At 44.2% G+C, this 22,417-nt stretch overlaps 1 protein-coding gene across 2 annotated transcripts in view; it reads right to left on the minus strand.

The window, feature by feature from the left end:
- Nucleotides 1-22,035, minus strand: part of LOC124296907 (uncharacterized) — a 107,068-nt gene extending 85,033 nt beyond the window's left edge. For both annotated transcript variants that reach the window (XM_046747333.1, XM_046747332.1), the window contains exon 1: nucleotides 21,673-22,035. The gene's annotated coding sequence lies outside the window, so the exon portion shown is untranslated. The remainder of the gene's footprint in view (nucleotides 1-21,672) is intronic.
- Nucleotides 22,036-22,417: the final 382 nt, after the last annotated feature.

The following is a 22,417-nucleotide window of genomic DNA, read 5'->3' on the forward strand; positions in this document are numbered from 1 at the left end:
AATATAATCGAATTGATTATCGCGGTATCGTCAAAGCCACTCGGCCAGCTCTGTGAAATTGAGAAGAAAAACTCACGGCGATATTGTAGCAGCCAGACGGCGTTTGTTTATATATTTTTCAATATCGACTTGGTTGGGCTGATCGTTACTGGATTTTGAATAATGCGGCCACCTAAATACGCTGTTTATTTTAATTAAACTGTTGTCCGTATAAGTTGCATTTTTCGAGACATTGTTTACTGCGTTGTAAACTTTTTTGTAAGAACAAACGTTTATGAGATTAAAAAAGAGCGGCTGTGCTATCCTTTGAAGAATTTATTATATTGAAAAATACCCCAAGCTCGTTCATGTGTTGAGTGTTTTTTTTTTTCGTGGCTCTGATAGAATTGCATAGATATTTCTTTACCACGTAAGAAATCATTTTCGCTCGTTTCCGATTATTTGAAAATCGCACATTCGCTGTAGACCCACCGAATTCCTCCGTGAAAACCTAGAAATTTTCCACCCTCTCGTTTCAAGCGACCATATTATTATTCAGATTGCAGAATGTGTCATTTCCAGAGAAGCGGCACCTCCGTTTTCCTGAGATTCCTCTTTGACGAGTCGTTTTGCAATTAGAATAATTATTTCTCACCTTCCATTAGAGTCACATGCCACAGGCAGAGATTGCGAAAATTAGTCAACAGCTGGGGGAGCGAGGTTAATTCACCCAAACCCTAATTCTCTCCACAGCGCAACATACACGCGAGCTGTTGGAACTGTCCCTAATTTTCTGGAATTAGACAGGCATTGCGTAAGTACCAGTCCACTCTTACCTCGTATCGTCATGCAGGGCGCGTCGACCTTTCACCCTTTGACAAGTCGTTACCCCGATACAGATACGCAGATTCCAATGAACGAGATCTTATCGGCGAGTGGAATTCCAGGTGTCTCTGTTGGACTAAGTCGAATTTTCAGCATATAACCACCCTGGAAACAGGTCCAAGGACGTTGCCTCAACGATTCGCGAAAAATATCCTCTCTCCGGCGCGGTGGAGAGCACGACTGAGAATTGCCGGCATTTGCAAAAGCTTTTATTCATGTCCGCCCAGCGTGGCTGGAAATTAGGCATAGGAATACCGAGATCTCGTCGGAAGTAAGCGTGGAAGAAACTAGGCGGCTTATTGTTATTCTCAACTAGCCGTCTGTGACCACAACCAAAACGTCGCGGGAAGTCGGAACAAAAGATGTCGCTTTACGGCCGGCCCTACGTCCGTACCCTCTTGTATCCGCAAGCTTGCCTTTCAGACCGTGGAAGAGCATTGTTTTCTCCCCCTTTGAACCCCTGCCGCCATCGGGGTAACTTTTCAACTCGGTAAACTCGAGGTTTGCTCCTCAAGACTCTAGAGCTATCGATCACTCCATTCGACATCCTGTAGCTACCTTCCTTCTACTCTCCTTCGCCCAAGGTGACTTCCCAGATCTATCCATATACGGGGCTTTTTGTCTTTAGCAATTTTTCATCCCCCCCACTTTTCACGTGATATTTTGTTTTTCCGTTTTAGTTCATTTTTCAAGAATCGAGCGAGGTGCAGTGACTCTTAGAAAATGGTGAGCTTCTTTTTTCAATTCCTGATTTATTCACGCCGAAAAATTTCGCCCCGTGTACAATAATCGGGTCTGATTACTGCGTAGAGTTCGTTACTTTTCGAGTTTGATGACTGATTTTTTTCCTAATGCCACACGTCTGAAACACACGGTGCGTACAACAGCTATCGGGAGAAAATAATCTTCTTGTCAAAGTACAGGGAGTTGGTGAAATATGCAGTAGGTGTATCAGAGGAGCAGGAATGAGTAAAAGCTTGAGAATGCGGAGGCGGAATATGGATGGTGAATAACTACCTTTCGGTTGGTCGACTCGGGTCTTGAGATAAATTACGTCGGAGGTTAAGGCTGAGGTTTTAGTTTCTTTTCTTTTCTGTTTTTTTGTAGGACCGGGAAGAGGGGGAAGCGAGGCGAAAAAGGCTCGTAGAGAAAAAGGCAGTGGAAAAGCTCAATATTGTATCCGAAAAATGAGGCCTCATTTTCGACCGACTTAATTTGGGTGCGGGACCAAATTGACGAGAGGAACGGAAAAGTAAGTTGTGAAAGAAGAGAAAGAAACGAGTAGAAAAATGCAAACGAAACGATGACAGAGCTCAGCGTTCGCAGTTGCAAATGAAAAAATATGACAGGGTTATTTTTATAACCTTACACAAGAAGGTTGAACGTATTATTTCTCCTCTACTTTGCTCGTCAACCTTCGCGCAAAACTTTGAACAACCGACAAGGCGTCGGCCTGCAGAAGCTCCGTGAAGATGACATCTCAGTTTCATTAAGGGCTGGATTCGTTAATTCCTCCAATGACTGTAAAAACCTCTTGATTAATGCAGCAGGTGCGACCCGGCCGAATGCTTTTTGCGTAGGTACGTGCTTACCTCCGGATTTTGGGGAATAATTAAAAGCCTAGATTATGCAAATCGGGAGTTTCGGGGTGCACGCCCAATTTTATCCCGGCAGGGTTTAACCCGCGTCGAGTAGCGATAAGGCCCCGAGCATTTCGTTTGCATTTCGTCCATTCATCTGCAGTCTGCAGAATGCATCATGTACAGGCAATCGTCGTTCCTCCTGCATTGCCTCATACCGGTACATGCCGACATACGTACACAGGTATGATAGTCGTTGAAATTTCAGAAGGTGAACTGACACGTGCGACACAGAAATTCATTCGCGCTGCCGCGTGATAAAACGTGCCGTGGGATTATCATACAGCATTTTCTTTTTTCTTTACTTCTTTCCATGTGATTGCTTTCTTTTTTCTTTTTGCTTCTTGCTCACTGGGCAAAAACCTCTCCGCTCGTTTTTTCTCGCCTTTTCTTCCGCCATTCCTTTCGGTACCTGACGGGCCTTTATGTTACGTCACTCACGTACCTTGACGGTGACACAGCCTATCCGTGAATTATACATCAGGCAGAGTTAATAGGAACAACGCGACGCGCTCTGGTGTTTAACGTTGAATCGAGGAATTGAGCTGAATTTTTTACCTACAGTGATCTTGAATTGTTTTTTTGTTTGTTTTTGTCTTTTGTAGCAGTGTTCGGAAAACGCGGAAAACTGCGACGAGCTGATCGGATTTAGCGTAAAGTGAAAAATGAAACTAGAATTGAAATTTCTTCTTGAACGAATAATTTCCGGAGTACGCGCTTAATTCTCCATTGTCAAAAGGGATATAATTTTCGAGCCCATGGGAGCAGCCATTCAATTGATGAGCCACTTCAGCGCGGACTAACGATAAACAGCGTTAAGACGAAGAAAGCGTCTGACAATGCGGCTAATTTATCAAATTAATCCCGTCGAACGTGCGAGGGAACTAATTACTAATTATGCCAATTCTGCTCGCTCCTACCTTCCTTCATTCCCGGCATTATTATCGGGCACCGTTCCTGCCGAGTATACATATTATACCCGTCAATTATTTGGACTATGATTTGAACACCCTCTGTGCTCGTCTACCAAACCACGTGTAATTCACCCGTCCCAACTCTGCGAACGCAGCTCGGTGTGCAACTGAAAATCGAATTGCGACGCCCTCGTTTCAAGTATATTTTATAAATTGAAAATAAAGAAAGTCGAAGTTAGGGAAAAATTATTCACCGAACGTATTTTTGTCCGAAGTAATTTTCCGGGCAGGCTGCTGGATACGCGCCTGAGACTACACAAGGATTCGTCGGAGAATGTGAATGTATGTCTGTGAAGGTGAAAAAGAGCCGCGACTTCTCGGCTCTATGAGTCCCTGTTACCGCAAGAGCCACCGGGCCGAGACAAGGATCAATATTTTCGCGACAATCGTTCTGCGATAAGCTCTGATTTGGTCGAACAGCTATATAAAGCTCATCCATATATATCCAAGCCCTCTGTGCCAATATCTATTTCAGTTTCAGGCCTCGAGCAAGCTCCCTCTGTTTACACCCATACCTACACCTGTACCTCCTGCACCTGTGCAATAATCAAATAGCAAAACTCCTCTCACGGAAGAACTTTATAACCGATTTCTCACGCTCGCAGAAAACGTTTTCGAGTGAAGTACAATCCGCACGTGGAGGAAATATTCGCGAAAGAATTACTCGTTTATCTATTGTTTTTAGCCGGCGATCTTTTCCTCAGACTCACTGAGCCTTTGAAGCTTTTCGCAAGGAAGAATCGTGAGTGTATCTCACGATATCTGTAATCCAGTTACAGTTCCCCGTTGAAAGCCAAGTGGCTCGTTCAACTTGTTAGTTTGAGTTTCGGCTCATATTGAACTTTGAAATTTACTTGGGGTTAATTCACCCCGTAAACTCACGAGGATATAACAGGAATCGTTTCAACCGAATAACGTAGTAACGATCATTTCCCACCTACCGCCTCGGCTGTGTGATAAATTTTTCCTGACTTCAATTTTCAAGCGGTTTTCATCCGCCCGTGTCTACTTCCGTGAAAATCCATTGCATGTATTTTTAACCGAAAATTAGCACACTAAAATCCCGAAGTTGTTCCGCCGGATTTTACCCTCAAAAACTGGTAAACAAAATGAAAAAAAGACCGCGCGGCCGTGCTTCTCGAAAAACGCGATCCTGGCGCCTCGGGGCTTTCCTAATTATAGGGAGGGACGATATTCAGCTGAATCCCAAAGCGCGTTTTTACCATCGACGGGCTCGTTTCACCGGATCGAGCTTAGTGCAGGACCTCATGTCCACTTGGTCCATCCCAATTTCCCGAAGAGGAAGAGGCCGTCCAAGTCAGATTATCTCCTCAAGGTGCGCCATGGCACGGACCCTTACTCGTTGGCGTAACAGTATGTAATATCCTGACGGAGGAAGATATAGAGACGAAGGAAAGGGACGAGCTGTGACAGCGAAGCTGAGAAGAATCTTCGGCATCTGCAAGTTCTTTCCGCGCGTCAACCGCGGTTAGGAATGTGACACGTGCGAAAAGCGTAACGTGAGAATGTATTTGCGCTAAGAGGCGTACTTTATGCGGCTCGCCGTAAGACGAGCCGAAGGGTGACACCGGTGCTCGATATGATGCGTTCGTAATATATTTCAACGCCACATATTCTTCGAGAGTTAAGGATATCGGTGAAGAACCCGCAGCAGAACGGACGGTTACAAACGTGCCTCGTACTTATCCTGGAAAGATGACTGTTTTGACCGTTCATTTCTACGGCTGTCGATTATCGAGCAGGGAAATGACGCGTCTTGCGACCTGCGAATGGCCTCTTATCGGTGAAATCGGTTTTAAACGGCGCGGTTCAAACGGCCGCCATACTCGGTGTCAACGACAATTGCAAAGTGATTTTTTAACACTCCAATAACTTGAAGCCGTGGGGCGAAATGAGTACTTCGAGTTTTATCGTGTCTCCTTGTTTAAGGCTTGAAAACTTACCGAGAAAAAATTTAGGAATTGGGTGTATAGGCTGAAATTGAGTTGTAACGGACGAAAGAATCTTCCACGAATTTATTGAAACCATATTATTACTTTTCAGCTTTTGATTAGATACGCTTTACTGAATTTTATATCGTATCAAATTTGATCAATCATCTGTAATCGCTTTCCAGTTGATTAATGTCGACGTGCTCGTGCAGTTTATAAACAGAAATATTGAAGATTCATTCTGCGTGGAATGGTTCGAACAAGTTAATTCACTGATTCTTGATCAGACTTTTAAAGTTGACCAAACAAGTTGCTGAAATTCGAGATTGAAATTACGAACGTCGACGAATTTAACATTCACTATAAATACCGAATGAACGGACATTTCCTAAAAACGAACGTTAAAAGTGGAGTCACGCACTCGATGACTAGAAATTCTAAATTTTCAAAGAGAAAAACAAACGTTTCAACGAGCTGAAAAATACCTTAAACAGAAAACTTGTCCATCAAGTTAAACTGCGGTACTTCGCATCGATATACGAGGGCTATAACCACATTCTATTCACTTCCGTTTCAAACTCTCCTATTTTTCCGAATGTCCGTTAAAGTTATTGCGAAAAAAGTCCCGTGCGACGAGACGTAAAAAGGTTTCGTACACCGAAGCTGCTGCGTATCACTAGGCAAGAAGGAGAACGAGATATAACAATAAGTGTGTGTACGGAACGTGGGTCGATTACGGGCAGCGGTATATCGTTTACTTTCAATTCAACCATATGATCGTTTCGCTCTAGACCCACCTACGCTTCGGACGTATATCCACCTTCACCAATAGCCTCGAATAAAATTCATTTTACGAACCGCGTATGTAAGAATGAAAATGAAAAGGAGCAGCGGACGCCGATATGACTCAGGGAAAGGCAAGGGGTAGCAAAATATTAGTCTAAGAAATTGGAAAAAGTGTGGAAGGTGATTTTAAAGACTGAATGTGTTCTTCGCAGCCGATTGCATATCAAGAAAGTGTTTCTGTAATTCGATCGTCGATGTTGAATTGTTATCATTATTCCATATTTAGAGACATTCCGGGCTGTATCTCTGCGGGCAATGCTTCGAATCGCTTGAAATTTGGACAGGACGTTGATTTTGACGTGAGAAGTACGCGCATCGAAGCTGGTTCAAACAAATTCACTAGCGAAGATGTTTCAGTCTCGAGCGCTTCCTAACCTCACCTTGACGCACGAACATCAGAAAGGCGGGGCAAAATAATCGACGGACGCTCCCGGCGGAAGTCTTCGGGCAGTTTAGCCAGTTTTCGACAAATACGGAGAGACACCGGGTACCAGCCGACGTCGGATGAACAATATCCGGTGAAAATGTTTGCAATAAGTCTGGAAAAACAAGTTCTCATAGCCGGCGGGGTAGCGTGGCGTCGATAAGCCGGATATTGAGGTTCGCGAGAGGAGCTGGTAGGTATTCCAGGTCACGCCTAATTGCATCACGACCGAGCGGAAGTAGTCCTGGGCAAGTAGTAAAACCGCCTGCCCGGGCGCATTGATCGGCCATAAGCGATATCCATTGGATAAAATAATGCCGGAAGAGTAACAGTTTCTGAATAGACCGGCCCTAATTGTAGAGCTTCTTCGCCCGGCGCGAACCGGCGGAAAACGTGAGCTTGCAATGAAATTTTCACTATTGTTTCGCAGGAATAATTTTCATCGAGCGTTGCCGTGCGGCTTCCGCCGATATTCGTCCTTCTTATTTCGCAGAATTCTCGCAGGCTGTTAATGCGCGTGGAATTTTACCTCGTCTCATTTTCGCGTATTTCTCTTCAACGTCCTACCACCCCTTGTATGTCTTCTAAGTATATTATGTATTCCAAGGGGAAAAAAAAGGCAGTAGCAACTTCTCTCCCACCCGCGAGATCAAAGAGTTTCGCTTTAGTTTAGATTCTATTCGAAAGCGAGGCACGAGCTTATAAAACGGCCGAGATACCATCGCGAACAAGAGCGTATTTCGTTCCGTTGAGGCCAAAGATTGCAGGATAATGCATAAAATCGATACGATTCGCGACTGCCGTTTCGATCACCGGATTCACGAGTTCTTTATTACCCAGCATCCCATTAAAATGTGCAAAAAAACGTTACTGGAGACAGAAATAGAATCCTACAAATATCCATGAGAGAATTTTATCCCAAGGCTGTTGAATAGCACGGACATTAAATTACACAATTTAATCATTTTAATTCCGCTTCGAGGAAGAAAATTATCGAGCTTCCAATAACGGAGAATAAGTATATTAAAATTTTATTGAAATGTTTTCTTTATCGTCGCAATTTGTTTTTAATTGACAACGTCGCGCGGCGGATTAACGAAGGGTGAGATAAAGGAAATTTTTACTCGATTATGGAAAGGGTTGAGATATAATCTGGATATATACGGCGATATTTTTAGGTTAAACGATAATTTTACTCGGCAGCTCAATTTTCCAGCTCTAGTCAACCTGAATATCAAATCGTCCTGTTTTAGTTATTACGTATCTAAATTTACACTTACACATACCGTGTACGAAATCTCTCCTCTCCCCGATGTTTCACGCTTATTATAATTCAGTGTTAATTACCGCTTTCCAGCGTACATCAATCAGACAGCTGTTAATTTTAGCCAACGCATGAAATTTCAGGCCACGAATGATTATTCTCGTTTATACAAACATAACTTAATAATGTACGGGTAAAACGATAGAGATTTCTGGACTACGAATTCTGCCGAATCGCGGCTACCGAATGCATATTTTAAAACGTGCTTAATTATGATCCTCGAGTTAGTTCAATGCGGAAAATACGCCCCCTAATGTAACGGCCGAGGCACCAGCCAAAAGACATCCGGCCTCGGTGCTGGGGTTAAGTTTTAATCACGTCCCCTGAGGGGCGCTTCCGCGTACGCTGCACCCTTGAGATATTAATTCCACTCCGGAATGACGAGGGGCCGGGATCAGAGACGGGAGCGAAGAAGACGTTGCTGGAAGATCCGGCGTCTATGCGCTTGGAGGAGTAAAAAAAGAAGAAAACGAAAAATAGACGCGTTTTAGCCGTATCCTTAACGCGGTATTCGCGTGATTTCGATACGCACGAATTACGTTTGCTCCAAGTGTTTGGGATCGCGGCTTGCAAACGAGGACCTAATTTCCATTAATACGTGTAGTTAATTAATTTCCTCCTCGCGTACAGCCGTAATTGGTCCGTAAATACGACGCAGACTGACCATTCCAATTCTCCGAACCACGGAATTTGTACGTTCAGGCGATTCTGCTAGCTTATTAACCAGCAGCTTGACAGGGGTTAATGTTTTATTTGAGAACACCTTGCCGAAATGAAAGGGAATGACGAATCAATGAGACAAGAAATGCGATTGAAAAGTCAATCTGACCATCAAGCATTCCCATGCAGAACGTTTGAAATGGTATGAAAATTTTTCAGAACAGTGCGTAATTGAGGGTCCTCGAGATCCTGCGGGCTTTCAACGCGAAGAGCTTTTATTTCAGCCGTAGGTAGGTAGGTAGGTACGTATAATGAAGTCGCAGAGACGGGTGGCCCAATATTGTCTGAGGACATTCTGAGGTGAAATTAAAAAATTCTGCATCAAAATTCATTCGGGATCAGATGTTTTTTTATCACCCACGAAAATATAATACCGACTGCTTTTTTTGTTCTACCGGGTAACAACTGTTACCTGAAGTTAAAAATCCTACTTCAAAGAACGAGTGAATTAAAAATTTTCGGCAGGCTAAAAGTCAACAGTAGCTCAGTGATACGATATTAAAAACTCTGCCTACTGAAGGCCAGAGCTGTATTTTATCACCCCCTCAGCACTCGTGCTATTTTTTGTTCCCGCGTTTTATCTAGCGACTGTTAGGAAGCGCGTAGAAAGTGAAACGTTAATTAAATTCTAGAAAACAAAAAAAAAAAAGAACAAAATCGACGTTTCCTTTGAGAATCCGACACTGCAGGGCCTGAAAATAATTTCGCATATCACGTAAATTCGCAAACCCTATTGCCGAAAAACGTATGTGATAATAGGGTCTTTTTTATGGGTTAAAGATTAGACCAAGATAGAATAGAGAAGTTATTTTTGTGGCCCTTTATTGTCAGCTGGAGAAAAAGGATTTATATACGTAGAAAGAAAAGAAGAGTAAGACAAAACGAAAGTGAAAGTGAAAGGAGATAAAAATATGGTTTGATTAAACTCCTCGCATTTCCACGGAGAGTTACAGGGTGAAACGCGATTGGTAGACATTATTTGCAAAGACGGTGACAATTTTTTTTTTCCCCACCCCTCAACCTGTTTTATTTCACCTTTTATTTAGGGTACACAAAAGGGGGCGAGACTGCAACAGCTTATGAAAGTTTTAATACGAAACAGGCAGCAAGTCACGTTTTAATGTATTGCAGTAACTTTAAAGTTTAAAACGATTCCGTAACTTTCCAACATATTATTACAACATTATGGCTTCCGGTTTAGGCGGTACGCACGACTCACCGACAAATAATTGTACATTCGTTCAGCCAAACGGATGTATCACTTTGATGGGCGGCGGAAAAACAATGCATACATTTTATCGCCGTGAGTAAATTTTTAAAAAACTTTTTTCACGCCATCCGCCAACGAATATTTTTCTTTTTTTCCTTTTACAGCAACAGCGGAGCACCGAAGCACAGACGAATTTCGTACGAAGTGCAAGTATAATTGGAACCAGTCGTCTGTGCATCTACGGCTCCTGTGCACCGTACCAAACGCCTCCCGAATCCCTTCGGCGGTTTCTGTTTGTCATAATTAACTACGTTTCGCTGAGCAATATGTCGGACTGCTACGCTCTCGGCTAATGTTGGCTACAACGGCCACCACCATTCCGCGTTCACTTTGCCATCTATCTTGCCGCACTTGACTTGACGTCAGAGATGTTACGCACCTGCAGTTTCTGTGCCACAACGCAAAGAGGATTGCAATATGCATAATTATTATATTACGAATTTATGCGAAGCCCACGAATATTCCGTTGGTATAAATGAGAAGATAGGATCGCAAAATGTATTTCGTTTTCACCGTTGAATCTCATCTTCCCTTTTCCGGCAATAATTTCACGCCAAATATGACGTTTGTTTGATATCGGAACTCGTAATCCGGTATAAATGTGTTTAAGCTTTTATCGCAATGGCGGAGCGAAGTGTAAGCTCGAAATGAAATTAGTCGAGACCGTGAATCGAGGAATGATTAAATGCCCGGTGTAAAGGCTAATGATATCCGAGGGTTCGTGGAACAAAGGAAGTAATATAATTAAGCAAAATTATCATTTGTAACGAAAGCTCGTGATTCGTACGATTTTACGTGCCTACGTATATGACGGCATTTTCTCTTTCATCCCTTAATTCGACCGTTCGTGGGTGTATTAAAATCCCTGCAGAGTTTAACGAATATCGACTCAAATCACCGTCGGATAAAACTTGGAATAATACGAGACTTAGCCCCGCGTTACGAACGGAAACGAGACAAAAATTGAAAATAAAAGCGAACGGATTTAACGGAGTTTAAATTATAACCAACCCCGTTCTCACTGCACTTGAGCAATTCAGCCCGCCAGCAAAATCGCACAAAGCTTTGGCCCGAATTACTGTTGCAGAATTGCATCAAGCCGTTTGTCTGTCTCTGCGTGGCGCTGAGGACGTAATCCCTTAATCCACGGAAAAAGAGTAATATACATATATCAAAATGCTGCCTTGTCGCGTTGTTTTCCAGAATTAAATTACCCAAACTCGTCGCGCGATTCGTCAATCCTCGCGTGTATTTTCGCTTGAATCGCCATCGCGGGATTTGGATTCGCGACACGATGACGCGTGTCACAGCTCGTCGCTTCCGCAAACACAAATCGACGGCTAACGATGCCTGATCAACGACAATATATCTGTAACGGCCCTTCGGTATTCCTCATTGCGCGGTTGAAACGGTAGTTCAAATCCCACAGGTACCGGTACAAAATCCCTCTTACCCAGCTGCGGATGTCGATACACGTGAAACACGGGTGAGTAACGATTCGTGAAAAAGGTTAAAAGGGTAAAAGGGCAAACCGGGGAAAATGATACTCGCTGATGGCATTTTTAGTCGGGAAAAATGCGTTTTTTCCCCCTCGCACCGGTCTTATCCGGATGCGAAAAACAGTGCGGTAGCGTTTCGGCCGTCATGGGGTTGAGAGCTCGTTTCTATTTTCACGAGTAAAAAACATTCCGTAACCGATAAAATCAAAATTTTCCAGGTTTTTCGCGACTCGCGGGATATCGAAAAATTTTTAATAGTCAATCTCGCGTTCGCAGCGAAGGTTCGCGATATTTTGCTTGTAATTCAATGTAACGGCTGAAACGCGAGCGGAAAAAGTAGAGCCTGCTTAAATTCAACGCCGCTTCTGGCACGTGAACAGACGAGAAAGTAGGGAAATTTAATAATTTTCGTACGCATCGAGCCCTGGCGTACGTAAACTTTTTGCACATAGATTAAAACGTGCGCCGGGAATTTCCCTGCTGGCGAATTCCCGGGTAGGCAAACGGCGATCAAGGGATGAGAGGCGATCAGGCAGGGGTTACGAATCCGGGGGAAACCGCCCCTGAATCACTACGAGGAGGATCCTTCCTTTGCTCCCGCTAAGCTCCTCCAAGGACTCGCTGGCGAGGCGCGGAGGCGGAGATGAGGGCTCCTGATTTCTCGTATAATATTCCCCAAATAGGATCTTTCTTTCGATCCCATCGCGGCATCCACGCCGTTGAAACCCCTTCAATATCCCATCCCCATTTTACAGCGGAAAACCCGGGAGCTCGTAATTCGGCAGGATAACGTGCCTCGGACTCGAACACCGACTCGTTGAATTTTCACCCTGTGTTGGGTGTTCGCCAGAGTTTTTATCCGAGTCGAACGCGAGTTATTATTTTGCAACGTTGATTACACACGTCGATTGCCCGCACGTTGTACGGTTGTGAGAGTGGAATGATATCCGTCGATTCGAATTTTCGAATTCAATACAGATATGCCAATTCTGAATAATTTCATGATACTTCGTGCTTTAGATTTTTAATTTTTTATCTGTGCGCAAATATGTCTTCGGCATCTCGAATTACCGAAAAATCTACGGAAGAATAGTTCGTCAACTAAGAAACTTAGCGATTTCGCCGAACCGCCGTTTTTCATACCATTATTTACGACGAAATAACAGAGAAACCGAGTTCAAAGAACAATCGGCAGAAGAACGAAATACTTGGTTGAAGTTCGCGTGCCGCCGGGGGGAAAGAAACGATCGGAGATATCGGAAGATATAAAAGGTATAGGCGGGAAGGAAGGAAAGCCTTTGAAGATGACATCCGGAGAGGTTGGAGAAACGCGTTAAACTTGACAAACTTGTGAGCCCTCGCTTAATTACATCGGTATGGAACGTTTTACAACGTCATCTTGCTGAAAGGGCGGCTTCCGTGCGAGAGAAGCAAAGACGAAGTGCCTTCATAAAGGAATACGGTGTACTTTGCTTTAAATTAGGACACTTAGGGGGTTCCCCTGGATCACTGGATGTGAAGGTATGCGTGTACCGAGACATACTCGACATCCGCTACGCCATAGGCTCGAGGTACCGACTTGAAACGACACTCAACCCTGCAGGGTGGGCCCAGTTGAATATCCCGCGTCGGATTTCAGCCCTGATTTTCACGTAAAGTAGGTGAAAATGCTCGACAGGTAAAACCGCCAACCGAACAAAACTGGCGTGCTTTTTGTAATTACGTTCAAGGAACCTTTTCCTCGCAGAGAGCCCAAAAATAAAATATTGACAATTTCATTGAAGACGGTTCGGCTATCGTGTCAACTTTGGATACTGGTGCGTTCGATTGTTGCGTTTATTAACATTTTAACAACGTTAATTTACGTTTTCCGGTGAAGCATGATTTCAATGATTTGGACGTAACCATAATTTTGCATACCTACAACTACGCGATTTTTAGAGAATCGATTAACAAAGTTACGTATTTGGCGCTGATGAAAATAACGGAAAAATGTGATTGCTCAAATATTGCTGATAACGGTCAAATTTTTTTCACGGATTACAAAATTATTCCTCGCATCTTAAAGAGATATTGTTTCAATGAAATTTCGTTCGGTTCCCTTTAGTTCCAGCAGCTTACGAATCGTTACTTCTCGTTCGTAATCCGACACTCTTTTGTTTCGAATCTTCGAGAGACTGTGCAACCGATAATCCGACACTTCTTCGCCTGTATGCGATAACCCTGAAAGAAATTGAAGCTGATATTTGGGTTGGCAGGACCAAGAACGCGGCGCGAAGATGAGAACCCGCAATTCGAGTCAAAGGTACGAAACGTTGAACATGTTCGAGACGCTGGAGAGGCTGAAGGGTTCGGAGTGGTTGGTTCTAGTGGTTACAACTTGAACGTAGGCACAATACCGGGATGGACAATGTCGGGATTACAGCGCTCACCCTATCTTGCATTGTTGTTTGACCCCGGACTACGTTCGGAAAGCTTCCCTCGGGGGTGAGCGATACTCCGTCTCTCTCCAACGACCGTGACTCCGATCCCTCTTCCATAGTGGATTCCCGAACACTGCCCGGGCCGTTCGGAGGGCCAGTGAATTATGGAAATGTGTCAGCAACACGGGAACGGCGTGCTGACCGAGCTGCGAATTGATCTTCGATATCGGCCGATCGTTCCGCTAATTATTTTCGACCCTTGGCCACGACGCTTAAATTCGTGCTCACCGTCTGACGGCTGATCGACGGAATGTCTCGAATTCCACTGTCTTCGCGCGCTGTCTATGATATTGCGATAAAAATGCAATCGCTCCCGTTCCATTTCAATTATGTCCCCGGTAAAAGGAACCCTCGCAAATGCGGCGGTCCGATCGTTCAACATCCCGTCTGCCCGATTTCCATTGTCCACATCTGATTTGAATTCATACGATAGACTCGCTCGTTCGTTCGTTCAACGTCCCGGCGATACGAGCTTTCTTTGTTAACGCCCCGGATAGCAAAGAATTTTGTTCTTTTACTCGCGCCTAGAACTGCCTGCAAAATTTTCTGCAGCGCTAATTCGGAAAGGAGATAGGTAAAAAGGACAAATACAAAAGAGAAAGGTAGAGAAAAAACTGCAGTCGGTTTACCAGGCACGATTGGTAATAGCGCACCAATTTCAAGGTACGGAGCTTTCACGGATCTTCCGCGTGGGTTCAAGTCTATAAGGGAAAGGTTTCGGCCCCCCCAAAAGACGCAACCTGCTTTGTGTCACAGAAACGGTACCGCGACGCATAATAGGTGAGCAAAAAACAGCATGCAAAGGCTTTGGTCTAGAGACGTAGCGGAGCTTTCAGACGACACCCGGCTGCCTCGGGCAAAGGACGTTAATTAACTCGGCGAGATAATTAGGGAAAGATTTATACAGCCCGGCTGGAGGGATTTGAAAAATAAAAGAGTTGATGGCTAGCTTGATAAGCATCTACTCGGAAATTTACCAAGCCGCTTCTTTATACTTTATAATGTATAATAAGCTTTATTGAAGATAGGCGTCTAGTATTTTGCACAACATCGCAATCTCCCAGCGTAATTGCTCACTCGGCGAAGCTATGAAAAAAACCTAATTCAATTTTCTGTGAAATTCAATGTAAAGAACGAGGTAGTGTCTCGACTACTCAACTTTCAGTTCGCTCTATCAAATTCCGAGATTTTCATTCTAAATATTACAATGACCATAATTTAACCGATGGTATTGCAAGTAGCAGTAGTAATGCTATTTTCAGGTACATGCGTTTACAGATTTTGTAACGAAAATGCGAGGGTCGATTTAAACTATTAAATTAATAAATAATAACACCTTTAAACTATTTCTCGAGATACAAATGCTACAAAAACGGAAATGAATTTTTTTTCTTCTACCCGATTATTTCCTGCTAAGAAACCTTCGAGCAGAACTGAATATCACTTGTTTTCGTACGCTCGTCGGGTAAGAACGTTGAAACTGTTCGTTCAAAGCCAGGGGTGTAAAAAACATTGTGAATTCACGTATACCTACTTAGTCAACTTTTTCACTCAAGCGCAAGTAAACGTTTCCCTCCAGGGCGTTCTGGCGTGGCGCGATACAGGATATCACGGTGTACGACCCACACCTCACATATACGTACATTGTAGACAGGTATATAATATCTTGCACGCTCTGTGTATCCTGCACAAGTACTTAGGTACCTAAAGTTACGTGACCCCGCCGCCTTGCGCCAAGGCAGCCACTAGACTCTGCTTTATATACGCGTAGTTTTTTTTTTCTTACCTTTTTTTTGCATTTTTTTTTTTTTCTTCTTTGCTGAAAACAAACTTTTCCAATTTATTTCTCTCATATAAGGCTTTTAAAGTCAAACCTTGTAAACCTTGCCCTAGGAGGATGGTCGGTAAGTGTCGCAATATATCAAATTTTATTGTAATCCACAACACGGACGCGGACGCGGGTTCAACCCGTGGATAGAATTTCACCCCATTCCGCGATACCTGCGACCCCGGACTATTCCGAAGCTGGAATAAGAAGAAAAAAAGATAACGTAACTTTTTCAGCGTATGGAGTGTCGAAGTATCGTCGAAACTGCGCTGCTCACGCGGTATGTTATTTGACGGGGGAAAAAAAACGCTTTTTCGATTTTCAACGCTTCCGGAGAGTAAAGCGGGCCAATTTGTTTGGTCTTCGCGTAGACGGAGCCGGTAAATTATACCGTACTGATCTATTCTAACGTAGCCTCTGGGTAATCCCGCGGGAGTAGTGATGGCTGGCTATACCTGAAACCTGCGACAAGCCGCGGATTCCCTCGGGTAGAGCGCTGCGAGGCTGAAGCATTTATAATGCAGGCGAATTCGACACCCATACCGATGCGTTTCGACGCCGTTTCTGATTTCTGTACTTTATGTCCTTCACTTTCGAGCCGCGAACATTCCTGCGGATGACTAACGCTGGCGTAACACGCTTTTCTGTTGAAATAGTGAAATGTTTTACATTTCGAGAAGTGATTCGAAGGAAAATCTTGTCAGCGGAGATATGCCGCCGAATATAGCGCAACAAATCAACCGAATTCTCCGGCCGAATTGAAAAAGTCATAAACGAAACGAGATTTTTTTTCTCCAGTCTCGAGACAAACGAATTCGAGGATTCCGTAGATTCTTATCCGCTCGTTTCGCGAGAAACAATCCGTGACTTTGCAACCCTGGGAGAAGTCCATGAGCGGATTGGCTCGAGGGTCGGTGGGATCGGGATACGAGTAAGGAAAAAGGTCCAAAGGTGCATGTATCGCTGAAAGGAAACACGGGAATCTTTGGTGTACATGCTTCGTGCCCGAGAGTATTCGACTCGCTAAATCCCTGAAGCAAAAATGGTGCGAAGCTGTCGGCGAAGGATGGGAAGTACCTGTGTAACATACCTATAACGCGGGTATAACGGGACGTGAAAACCCGAGGGAATCAAAACGCTGCGTCGACCTTACAGAGCACAGCCCGTAACTGCATAGCGGGAGAAGCTTCTATTTCTCGGAGGATCGAGACTCTCGAGGTTGAGACTCGTGAATAGCGAACGAGTGGTTACTGACTCGTTTTAAAATCTGAATACGTTACAGACACCTCGGGAGCGACAATGCGACGCGATGATATCCATCTCGCATCGCGCTGTGAAGTCGCTTCGACGCAAAGCGATGAACGTGAACTTGCATCCGAAGAATGTATCAAAGACGAGACTGCAGCCGTGCAAATAGCGACGCGATTTCGAATCGCAATCGATGAGACAACCCGCGGTCGACAATATCAAGAATTCGTAACGAATATCTTGGAAACACGACTGGTTTAAACAACGCGAATAAAAAAGTCGATCTATAGAATTTGAGAAAAAGGAAAAATGACGGACTTGTAACTCGTGTGCGATAAATTGGCCGTAACTCAGCCAGCTGGGCCAGATGTGTGGGTACGAGGAATGCATCTAGAGGCATGCGTGGTAATACGGTGAAATATCGGCCGGTGTTCTGGAGCAGAGATCAAACTGAGACTCTGCCTGTATCCGCACCCTAGTAACCGTTGTAATAGAGAATTTAATAGAGACTCTGGACTAGACTCGAAGCTTGAATTTAAGCTCGCAGTGGTTGGCTTTCAATTAGAACTACTTTAGGGGGTGAAAAGGGTTGCGATTGGAGGGTGCGGCTTCGGTAGACAAAATTAACTCGATGTAAAAGGCCCAATGCCGGAGTTAACGAACGATTTTACCAAAAGCGAAAGAGAGTGGTTACGCCAACGCCCTCGAGGATGGACACGCGGATCTGCGGTCCGCGTTTTGAATCATTGATGTGGTAAATTTGGCGACAAGGACGAAAGCTCCGCGGCTCGGATTAGCGTGACAAAACGGGGAACGAAATTCCGAACAGTTTGGAAATTTAAGAGGCTGTTAACGAGTGAATTTCCGCCACACTGTCGCCGTCTACCCAAAGCGAGTGTGTGACAATTGTCGACGATTGTCGCAGGCTGTTGCCGCCCAAAGTGCTTTTACGTAATGCAATTATTCTCCCGGTGTAGAGTCGCATAAAAGCATAGCTGAGGATGAAAGCTCCGCTAGTTGAGTCGCTTGTTACCTCGGATTATCCAATTAGGCGGAAATATTATTGTGAATTAGTGCAGCGCGAAATCTACGGATTGAAACTCGCTTCTAAGGGGTATAAATACGGGAATCGACTGCTTCAATTTGTACGATGAAACCCGAAGGGGGTTCAAATAATACAGATAATTTCTGCCACGTTTCGGCGTGACTCGGAACGAACGGATTCTCAGTAACCGAGAATTTTCACACTCTCAAATTCGCGGATTTCACGGTTCGCGAAGCATTTATACCCACCCGGAATTTCAAACACCTTTCAAATACTTCGGAAGCAATAAATATCCCCTCGTGGTAGAACAGCGCGCGAATTATCGCCTCAGAAAATAGTCGACACGGAAGTGTCTGTTAAGCTCACACGACGATAAAAAAGAAGCGTTATAAAATTTAAGCCGATCGACTCATTTCCACCGCCAATCTAATATATATAATCCCGCAGCCTCAATCAGGAGCTATAGTTTTCTTCTCTGTCGGAAAATTTCATACGGGATTTGAATAAAAAAAAAAAATAACGAAGAACGTGGTTATCGGGGGAAAAAAGTTTTTTTCTCGCAAGCACAAAATGTCGGCTCTTGTTTTTTCCGGCAAACAAAAAGCTCTCAGAACGTACCGAAACTGTGTCGCAACAAAGAAACGCTTTATTCTCTGTGATGCAGAATTGGGTGGAAAGAAAAATATCCAGTCTCTTTCTGTCTATCCCATCGCGTTGATGAAGAGAGACTTCATAAAGGCGACGGAACAGGTCTATAAGCACGAACGGTGGTAAAGCTGCCGAACAAAAAGCTGCAAACAATTCGAGACAGGCGTTGAGAGAACTTGGCCAATTCGACTTGTCTTCAGCTTTTCAGGTCGGAGACTGTTTCCACTCGTCGTCAAGCCGTTGGCGAGCTATCGAAGCACGTCCATAAGAGTCGTACGTCAAGTTGCATAAAAACTTTCAGCTTGTCAATAAACGCCGGATGTATCTCTCTAATTCGAAATTACTATATCGATAGAAATTTCATTTTTATTTTTTCAAGAGTATAGGCTAACAAAGACAATATAACTCGCACAGGCATCGCGGATCCCACGGATTTTTATGAATATTGCTTGACAGTGTGACGGCGCGTTACGAACTTTTTCTCCCGAACCAAAACGACTATTATTCATCTCGACGAACATGTAATACCCGCCCCTGTCAGCGCGGCTTTGCAATTGCAGTTTTATTTATCGGTTTCGCTCGGGGTGATAATTTTACAAAGCCACGACAAATGGCTGTGGAAGTAAACGCAATACCACAAGATCCTTAAAACACCGGCAAGGCGATAATACTCGGTATTAAGGGCGACATTACCGACGAGACTGTAGCGGAAAATGGAGCAAAAATATTCTCTCTGTATCATAACTCTCGTTACTCGATGGACCAAACGGAAGTTAATAATAATAACAGAGTCTTTGGCCGGAGATTCTGAAATTCAATGACAAGTTTTCTTTCAGGTTCAAAAAACGTTTACATACACAGTCGATTGAAGAGTTGCAATTGTTCTTCGCGTTAACGAATTGCGATTTACCGATCAGTAGAAAAAATACTAGCACATCCGACAGTAAAAATGAATGCTGAAATTTCGAGCAAATCGAGAGCTTTTTTTTGGTCTACACAGCTTGCAGCAGGTGTGGACGAATCGCTTTAATTCCGTAACGTAATCTGGGCTTCGGGAACAAAGTTAGTCTCTCAGACCTGACAATCCTATTCCACAAGACGGGTTTCAGGCCCCATCGATTTTCCGGTCGATTCCACCCATTTAATTCTCGATTCAATTAATCCCGAACTATCTCACATTGTTTTCTTCGGATCTATTACACCCGCCTGGGTGATCTTAGCGCCGGTATATTGCTCGATGGAATTGGGAAAAATCTGTGAAAGTAAAAGTATCATACACTGATGGTAGAAACTAACTGAGGAAGTATATTTATGCATAAAAATTACACAGTAAAAAGCAAAAGTTGGCTATCCGTCGTCCTCTAACAAGCGAACGAGCAAAGTCGTGGCAATTCTCGAAATCCAAGATAATTATCCAACTCTACGCCGTTTGACTATTCCGTTAACAGTAACCACCTCGCGCCGGTTTGTCTGCATGCAGCTGCGAGACTGAAACTTTGGTTTCGCTTGACTGATTGCCAGGTTGATTAAATGGCTAGAGTTGGCTCGAGTCGTGCAACTGAAAACACCGGTTGAAAATGTTCCCTATAGGTGGTAATGGAGAGAAGTTGCGAAGAGAAAGAAAAAAATCGTGAAAATACAGGCAGGAAAACAGAAATTGGAGACAGCGGAAAAACAGCATCCGTGACGCCGGGAGGCAGGAATCTTGTACTCGGAATGAAAATTTCCAATTTCCCAGAGACCTGCGAGCTGAGGGTAAACGCGAAGGGAGCGAGTCAAGTTAGGCCGAGCTTCCGTAAGAAAACGATTAGATTACAACGGCTTACCCGGTTTGTAGAAGGATCCGGGACTTCTTAGCGCCGGATGTTTTTTCACGGAGAGAAAGAGAAAGAGATCCGTGTCATCGGGTGACGGTTTAATATCAGAGAAAATCAATGCTTTTAGCCTGAGTCAGTTTGTCGCACAGCAAGCGGTCGCCGCCGGTTGAGTCGGAAAGGTCGAAAAATTCCGTCGACCTTACAATTAGTGTCCGCATTCCTGAATGAATAATTAATGCCGTGACATTTGGGCGTTTAACAAACCCAACAATGGACCGAGAAGACAAAAGCGTGTGTACATACACGTACATCTGCTGGGATACTTTGCTCGTATCGGGGACAAGCCGACGATCCGACTCCCCGGCATAATTTTCTCTGTCTCCGAGTAGCGCTTTCCAATTCCATACTGACAAGTGAATTTCACGAAAAATATAACGCTCCCTTTTTCGCTTCGGGCTTATTTTTTTTTTTTTCCTTTTTCTATCCTAATATGCTCGCCTGCTTTTCCTCGAAACTAAGCTGAAAGTGACGAATTTGTATGATCGAATTTCCAGCCTCATGAAATGCTTTGGAATTTTTCGTCAAAGGGCCAAAGCCTCGTTAATAAGTTACGTCAATTATCGAAAAGATTCTTAATTTAATTGCTCGTCGAGCATGTACTGACTGATAGGGAAAGTACCGGGTGGCGAAAATAAAAAAAAAAACAAGCAAACTGACAAACTTTGAAAAAGTTGTAATACACCATCGGGGGGCTGAAACACTCGGAGTTTAATTTCACGCCACAAGCTTGGCCAATTAGCATTCATATCGACACGCTCTTTGAGGGTGTTACGTTTAAATTTCTTGTAATTTCCTCCACAAATGTTCAGACTGTTGTAACATCGACTGTTTTACTTTCAACCCAATCAAATTTCCATGGTAAGAATTTTCTGTCACGAAAGCAATAGTTGTTCCGGAATCACCGTGTCCCTGTTGACATCTTAAATTCAAATGTTTACTTCTAAAAAGTCACAACAAAGCCGAAAGTGCGCTTGCTATTGCTCGCATGAAAAGCGATCTTGCTCTAGTACAATGCCAAAAATGATCTTACCAAAGCGGACGTGATCTCAGTGACAAGTTTACAAGAAGAAACGATTAATTATCCATCTTTAGCGCAGGAATTCTCCGGCGGCCTGCAGTGGATCCGGATGAAATTTGGACCACCAAATTGTTCTCCGCATGATCGTCTGCCGGTGAGTGAATAAGGGACGAGGATGCGACGCGAGGAGACGGCCGAGTGACCGGAAGTCGTAATACCGAGTTCCGAGTTCCGCGCGACCGGGGGTGGCTTTTGAACGAGAACGCACCCTTATCGCCCGACAGCCCGCACAAAAACGCACCGCAACCGAACGGCAGGGTTAAATGTGTAACGCAGCGTAGGAAAACCCGGATGACACGCCTCTCTCGCGAGGCGAGGATATGGTCCACGAAAGGGAGGCTGAGCGACTGAGTCTCGACGTCGGCGCCACTGCGCGCGCAGTTTTCCCTCGGTGCTAGGCAACGGCGCTCCGGGAAAAACGAAAAACCGTTGTATTTTTTACGTTTCCGATCCTTTATACCCCTCCTCTTCCACCCCCCCCCCCCCCTCCCCAATCCGCCAAACCACCACGCTCCTTTTGTTTTCACTATTTTCCTCCGGCTTTATAGACGCGTCTGCATTTATTTCCTGCGGTGCAACTCGCGCCCTCGACGATCGTAAACCCTCGCTTGCATTTCACCCCCCATCACCGCGCATCTAATTTTCAACCGATTTTTAACCGCTTGCTGTTCGTTTAATCCGACTCGATGTGTCTTTT

This window comes from Neodiprion virginianus, chromosome 2 (assembly GCF_021901495.1).
Source record: "Neodiprion virginianus isolate iyNeoVirg1 chromosome 2, iyNeoVirg1.1, whole genome shotgun sequence".
Lineage (NCBI taxonomy): Eukaryota > Metazoa > Arthropoda > Insecta > Hymenoptera > Diprionidae > Neodiprion > Neodiprion virginianus.